This window comes from Numida meleagris, chromosome 3 (genome assembly GCF_002078875.1).
Source record: "Numida meleagris isolate 19003 breed g44 Domestic line chromosome 3, NumMel1.0, whole genome shotgun sequence".
Taxonomy (NCBI): domain Eukaryota; kingdom Metazoa; phylum Chordata; class Aves; order Galliformes; family Numididae; genus Numida; species Numida meleagris.
This window is the reverse complement of record NC_034411.1, coordinates 86353039-86360720: the sequence shown is the minus strand read 5'-3', so window position 1 is coordinate 86360720 and position 7682 is coordinate 86353039. Positions and strand designations below refer to the sequence as shown.

General features: G+C 36.0%; 1 long non-coding RNA gene across 1 annotated transcript; it reads right to left on the bottom strand.

Moving 5' to 3' along the window:
- LOC110396755 lies at window positions 335–7213 on the bottom strand. Its single transcript, XR_002437226.1, has 3 exons — window positions 7100–7213; window positions 6616–6707; window positions 335–2207 (listed from the first exon to the last, which is right to left on the bottom strand). It is a non-coding gene; the product is annotated as an uncharacterized LOC110396755 (long non-coding RNA).

Here is a 7682-nt window from a genome sequence, read left to right as displayed (position 1 = left end):
GAAAAAGGGGAAAAAAGGATAGGTCCTCTCCTCTGCATTGCTTCAGCATTAAGGAATAAGTTTAAAAGACACATGTAGAAATTTGATACTATTCTTTGGACTTGAATTCAAGGTCATCCCTAAATTTAAAGTACTAAGATCATTGGCCATATTTAGGAGTGAGAATTTTAATACTGTAGCTTTTTCAAATTGGAATTTCCAAACTGAAACATAGTTCCTATGTTGCTAGCTTTTTTTCATGCTAGCATAGAAATTTTGTTGATTTTATTTTTTATTTTTTATTATTATTATTATTTTTATGGAAATACACAAATTATTGGAGAACAGGTACAAATATCCTTTGATTAAATTGTGTGTCATCACTTTTCTGGATATCTTCACAAATAGTGAATGGTCTGAAGTTACATTACTTTCCACACAATAGCAGCATATCAAATTACATAGAACAACAGCATAACAAGAACAACTGCAAGTCAGAGAAAAAAATCACTGAAAAGAGGGAGCATGCTAGAAAACAGGTAAGAATGCTAATACTAAAAGCTGTCTGGGCAACAAGAGCATATTATTGAGCATATTATTTGTCTTGTGAATCTTCAAATACTTAACATTCCTAGAGTTTTGGAAACCTGGAAAGCCCTGTGTTTTGGCAGAGAGGGGCTGCAAATATGACCTCTGTGAGCAGAGCACAGCAGCTCCTCCATGTCAGATCAGAGCCATCTTAAAAGAACTAAAGAGAAATTTGACCTGCTGATGTTAGATAACACTGTTTTCTTCTGTGACTTGCCTCAGCATATCCCAAACTACACTCTTGGTTTTGATGTTTGATTAAATACCATTGTAATTACAATTTCGGTACAGATTATACTGATGAGTATTGGAAGAAATAGGATTTAACTAAATACTTCCTTTATGTGAGGTAACGGCAATAAAAAGCATCAAAAAAGATCTTTCTTATTATTTGCAGCAAGGAACACACACACAACTTTGGATACACATCAGAAGTTGAATCGATGTTTAAGAAAGAATAATGACACCTCCCATATAATTGCTGTCCACATATGTAGATTTAACTGAATGCATCTGAAAGCAATACTTTGGGAAACGTATTTTTCTTTTTCTGTCAATCATAGACTTAATATTTTTATTTATGTTTCCTCTTTCTTTAAAGGTTACATTATCTAATCTTTCAGATGAGGTAAGGGATCTTATCTGATTCTTTAAAATTAATGGATAATTCTGTTGAACTGTCTTGGTAGAAATGGTTCCATATCTAAGTTTGTAATAAGGAAAACAAGATTTCACTGGAAATTCTGAGCAATTATTTCCATTACTCAGCTCTTAATTGTTTTGGCAACAAGTATCTTAGCACAAAAGACAGTATCCTTAAACTCTGATTTTTTGGTGAGTTTTTTGTTCTATTGTTTCTTTGCATAAGAATCATGATATTTTCTCTTCAACAATTGATTTTTAAAAAAAGCACGTATATACAGACAGGTAAGTGCAGTGAGTCACACTTCTACTCTGCCAACATAGTGAGACGTCCGGATGTGTGGATCTAATTTGCTATGTTTTCCTAAGCCTGGGCCAAGATAGTATTTGCAGCAATTGAAATGAAGCTAAAAAGTAAGAAAAGAATGAGAGCAGCAGTAGGGAAACAATATATTTCCCTGGCTTGGAACTGAGGAAATTTAGTACACTGGTAATGCAGCCAGCACTTTCTAGACTTAATCTGACTGGTATTCAAAACACTACAAGTACATTAATGAATGCAAAATTCAGTCTGAGGTTAATGTAGCTAAACTTAAGTTTAGGATTCTGTTGGAGTTTAAGAAAAATGTTCGTACTAGGTACCTACACTCTCTTTAGAGTCAGTACAAATGGAGTCATTATTAGGTTGCATAACCACAATGCCATTTGAGGTTACACTGAATATTCAAGATTGCCAAACAAAGCAGAAATGAAACAGGCATCCATTTGCAGTGGTCAGAGGCCAGGTACAGTAATGTAGGACTAATGATTGTCTGAATCATGATGCTAAATGCCAAGATTTAGGCAAAAGCATCCTAACCACAGTCCATGTAGCAAGGAGAGCCAGATCCAGCTCCTTTCTCTTCACTCATTCTTCTTATCTCCTTCCATGTCTCAGAGGAGTTGTATGGTTCTGATTATGGCAGTATGCAGTTATTGTTGAACCTCATTTGTGCTCTCTAAAATAGCCAGAGATGACAAAAATTAAGCAACTGTATTAGACAGCAGCAAGACCCATGGAAGAGTTATGCAATATCCTAGTGATCCAAAACATACAGGTTGTATCTATGTTTTACAGGACCAATACCTGAATGTGGTGGATTGGCCTTTGCCTGCTGTTCTTCACCTTCCTCAACAGGACAGGTGGAGAAAATAAGATGGAAAAGTTCGTAGATCATGATAAAGACAGTAGATCACTTATCAGCTATTGTCATGAGCAAAATAAACTCAGTTTGTTGAAAAATAACTTACCTTCTTGCCAGTTTTAAAATGTAGAGTAACATTATGAACAACAAAGGCTTAAGTCATACATTCCCAACTCTTTGACCTCCTCCTCACCCCGAGCAGCCCAAGAAGGATGGGTGCATAATCAGTCTGTAACAACTTCTCTCTTCTGCTCCTTCCTTCTCAGACTTTTCCTTTGCTTCTGCATTGGTCTCCTCCCCACCTCTGTATCCTCTGCTGCCTAGAGCATCACTTCCTTTAAAACTCCTCTGATCTTGATTTCTACAGGGCTGTTTCTCACGCTTTTTCCACCCTCCTCTCTCACAACTGCTGTACGGCATTTGGCACTTTCTCAAATACAGTCCCCACAGGCCCCTCCATCTTGGGTGTGGGGCCCAGCCATGCCCTGTGGGGCTGTTGGAGCCCAATGGAACCATCTGTGTGCAGCACAAGGCAGCTCCGGCCTTGCCACACAGAGGAGACCACAACCCCACTGGGGCACCTGCACCTGGTTCAATTAAAAATTCAGTTCTTTTTCACTTGTGCACAACATAGAAATTTTAATTATCTCATTAAGATTCTAGACTCATAGCTGCAATAATTTTAGTCTGTTCACATTCACTTAAATATTTTAGTTCACAGTTGGAAAGTCTTTCTATTAGCCACTGAGAGAAACAAACATTAGAAGCAGTTAAGATGCATTAAGGTCATCTGTGCCACAGATAGACAAAAGTATTTCTTAACCAATGAATTTTCAGTATTCTAGAAAGGGAGCAAAGAACTTGAATTTCTTCCATGTAATAAGCAATATAACAAAAATACAGCATTCCTTGCAACGCAGAACGTATTTCTGTGTCTTTACAACATGCAATGATCTAGGATCCTTCAGTGAATATTAGGAATTCATCCAAAGTCTCAAGCACTACAGACTTCCTTTGGGTGCCTGATGTATGTATCTTACAAAAATGTAAAAATTTGTATGCAGGAATCCTGATAATCCAACAGCCACAGAAGATCAAGAACATGGACCGATGCAGTAAGAACCGTATTTGATTTACACTGTCTACAAATTTCCTCATACAGTGCTTCTTGGCAGAAAGTATCTTTCTCTTTTTAAAGGTTTTTAGTCAAGCTTCCATTCTTCAGGGGGACATTTACACTTTATTAATGAATATCTGAAGATATAATACCTGAAGATTCTCCTTTCTTGAAGAACACAAACAGATCAGTGCCGCCTCAGTTAAACCTTATAATCTTAATAATATATGAGGGCAGTTTTCAAAACCTTCTAGTGCCCATCTGAAGATATTTCATGGACAGAAGAGTTCATCTGCTCCTCCTGATTATTCCTCACCTGAGGTCATAATCCTGCTTTTTGATATGATAATCATTTTCATAGCCAGAGATAGAAACATTTTTGATGCTAGAGACCGACTATGGTTTAGGTTAGAAAAAAAATACCAGAAACAGTTGAATTCCTAAAAATTAAAAGACAGAGCCTGTTTTCACTTGAACATCTCTCTACTAAAAACATATTTTCTACCTTAACCTAAAATAGGACCTACTGTTCGAAACTATCTTTCAGCATCAATGAGATTTTACAGACCATGATTGTTTTTCTTCTTTGTAAATAAGTATTTGTAGAAACTTAAATTCTCATAAGAATTAATACATTCTAATTATATTTATTAAACCCTTCGGTAAATATACTTAAAAATATACTTGCCTATTACAACAGTAACATATATTCTTACATATGGGAAAAACCTTGATGTGATTGCCTATGGAACACTCTAAAAGGATGGCATAAGTACATTTTCTCTACAGTCACTCTTATTTTCAGATTGCTTGCGAATGTAATGCTTGAAAAAGTAGAAATCTAACCTGGGAATTTACTCTGCAGTACCACAGAATTAGGAACTTCTACAGTATGAGCAGCAACAGAAATGTGCCTGTTAAAACATTAGAAAATATTTTTGTGCTTGTTTTATCTATCAAATTATATTGGAGTTTACAGAAATAAAAGAGTTTATTAGATTGCTACAGCTTCTGTTTTAAAGAAGCAACCATCACGTTTCTGTTGTAGTCTGAGACAAAAGCTGTTCTTAATCAATGACCAATTCAAGCGCACAAGCTTATTAAACTGAAACTATGAAAGATCTGGTAGTTTTATATTCAGTACATAAGAAGTGATTGAGAAGTCAATTCTCTGCTTACCAAAACTAAATATAGAACACCACATATACAAAATATTGATTGACTCTCAGAGCAAAATTAGGGGTGGACTGAATGTTAAAACCAACAAAAGAAACCTCCTCATTCTAATAACTAGTGAGTCTGGAAAATGTGAGAACAGTTCAGATGGTATTTTTGTTATTTTCATAGTCCTCAGGGCTTTTTTTTTTTTTTTTTTTTTGTCACTGGCAGCGATAAGAACTTACTACGGGACACTAGTCCTTCACATGTTCCTGTGCATCTCTTCAATTCTCCTCCTCACAATTAGGATTTCCAAAATACCTGCTACATTACCTAGCAGAATTACATCACTTAAATGCTAACATACAGCGGGTAGCCTCTCTCTGAGTTACTCTGTCACTGTGGAGATAAATACAGAGGAGGGGTTCCAAGGATATAGTGCATCCAGGAAGGAGTGCTCCTGGTTCCCCACCTGTCACTTCCCTAATTTGATAGAACCGGGTGTAGAAGCTCAGTGACAGCATGCTCACTTCTAAATAGCTGCAGATTTAATGAAATCTACTGAAACTTTCAAACTACTGAGCAGGCAAAACCAGTAAAAACCTGACAACTATAGTTCAGTTTCAATTATTTATACCACTTCATAATGTGCTAATAAATGTTCTATAATATGTCTTGAAAAAGTAATAAAGGCTTTGTAAAATAAAACATCATTAAAGCATTCAACTATTAATTCTGCATAGAGGAAGGAAAAATATCTGTTCCTATGAACAATCTATTTCCTATCTCTCCTATGTGTTGTGTCTATCTCCATTCTTTATCAGCATTTCTTTCTGACTTTTTAAGTGTATTATATTTTCCATACTCTAAAGAAACCTTCATTTCACACTTTTCCCCTCCTGCTGTGCCTACCAAAATCTCTTTATCTCAAAGTGATAAGTATGAATTTACAATACTTTAAAATTCATTTCCTCTACCCTTTCTTCATGTCTGATTCCCTTGAATTTGTCTGATTCTGCCCATTTCACTGAAGTTCTTTCTACTATCAATGCATGCAAAAGTAATGTAGAGACAAGCAGTTATACATGTGAGTGAGGAAGCAGAATTAAGGCACTGTAAATCTAATTTCATTTTACCGACAATGCCTCAGTTCAAGTCAGAATTTACAATCATCTTTCCTATCACAGGATAATGTCTTAATTTTCTAAACTGTGTTACAATCGTCACACTCTTTCTATGTCTTGAGGTATAAGAACTTTCTTGTAAAAGAAATAATCTCTAGAGCTATATCATACTTACTCCTGTGCCACTTCTTAATTGAAAGAATCCTACAAACACTACAGTTGGTTTTCTGCTTCTTTTATTTGAATACCACAGGCTAGTCTGAAGTGTTAGGGAGCAGAAAATGAGACGTGGATTAGAGATTTGGTATATCACTCAAACATGCTTACAAAGACTTCTGCATAGTAGAACATTTTTACCTACCTTTTATAGCCTCCCAAAGTACCATATTAATCATATTTTTCCAAAAATTGAAGAATTTTTTTCAGCTTGAGAAATTTTTATGTAGCTATAGATTATTTGTGCTTCAAATAATGTCTAATCAGTCAATATCATATTCCTTAATTATTTAGGAAATGCATCAAGATAGATTCGACATTTGATAATACCAGAAGCTCAGCAATGGATAAAATTGATTGAATGCACTCTGACCATGAATAAGAGTTTATGATTTATTGTCACTTCATAGATTAATCTGAGGCCACATTGAGCAGGGAAGCAGAATAATGAGACAGATTTGCAGGAATGTTAAGAATACTCCTACAACAAGGAAAAGGAATTAGGTTATATCTTTTCTGACAAAAAGTTTTTTGTTTTTGTTTTTTGGTTTTTTTTTTTTTTTTTTTTTTTTTTTTTTCAGTTTTCAGTTATCTTGAAAAGAATTACCTGTAAACAGTGGGAGGGAAATTGTCTTCTTTCTTCCAGGTTTTCTCATTGCTCAGTTATTCATTTCAGATGACAAAAACTTTGAAAAAAAACTCAAAAAAATAAAGAAAAAATATTTTTGATTTAGAATGCTTTGCTACTATTTTCTTTAAGAAATTACTAATTCATCCACTTCTTACAGACAACATAACTACCTCAGATTTAATAACCCAGTCTTCCTTGATTTATGAATATTTATTTCGTATTTTAGCAGATCATTTGAGATGCTCATGTAACAAAAAACTGCACTAAAATATCACTGCATTTTGGGATATTTGATATCAGGATTTGAAATTTGTGTCTTTAGGACTTTTTTCCCACCTTAAGCCACAGATCTGTTTTGGTTTTAGTGGAGGGCAACTTTGGGAGGTTCAACAAGAACAATTTTAGAGTTCTACACCTGGAGAGGAATAACCACACTCATCAGAACAGGTTAGGGGCTCACCTGCATGAAAGGAGCTCTGCAGAGAAGGATCTGGGTGTCCTTGTGGACAGCAGGCTGACCATGAGCAAGCAGTTTGCCCTTGTGACCAAGGCACCCAATTTTATCCTGGGCTGCATCAAGAAGAGTGTGGACAGCAGGTTGAGATTAGTTATCCTCCCTCTCTACCCTGCCCTGTTGAGGATGTATCTGGAGTACTGTATCCAGACCTGGGCTCTCCAGTTCAAGAAAGACAGGGAACTACTGGAGAGAACTCAGTTCAGGGTTACAAAGATGATTAGGAGCTCGGAGCTTCTCTCTTATGAGGAAAGGCTGAGAGACATACAACCTGGGACTGGTCAGCCCAGAGAACACTGAGGGGGATCTTATCAATGCTTATAAATATCTAAAGAGCAGGTGTCAAATAGCAGTTATCAAATAGATGGGGCCCAGCTCTTTTTGGTGGTGCTCAGCAACAGGACAAAGGAACACAGGAAACCCCATCTGAATACGCAAAAGAACTTCTTTACTTTGAAGGTGACAGAGCATTGAAACAGGCTGCCCTGAGAGGTTGTGGTGTCCTGTCCTTTGGAGATATTCAAAACCT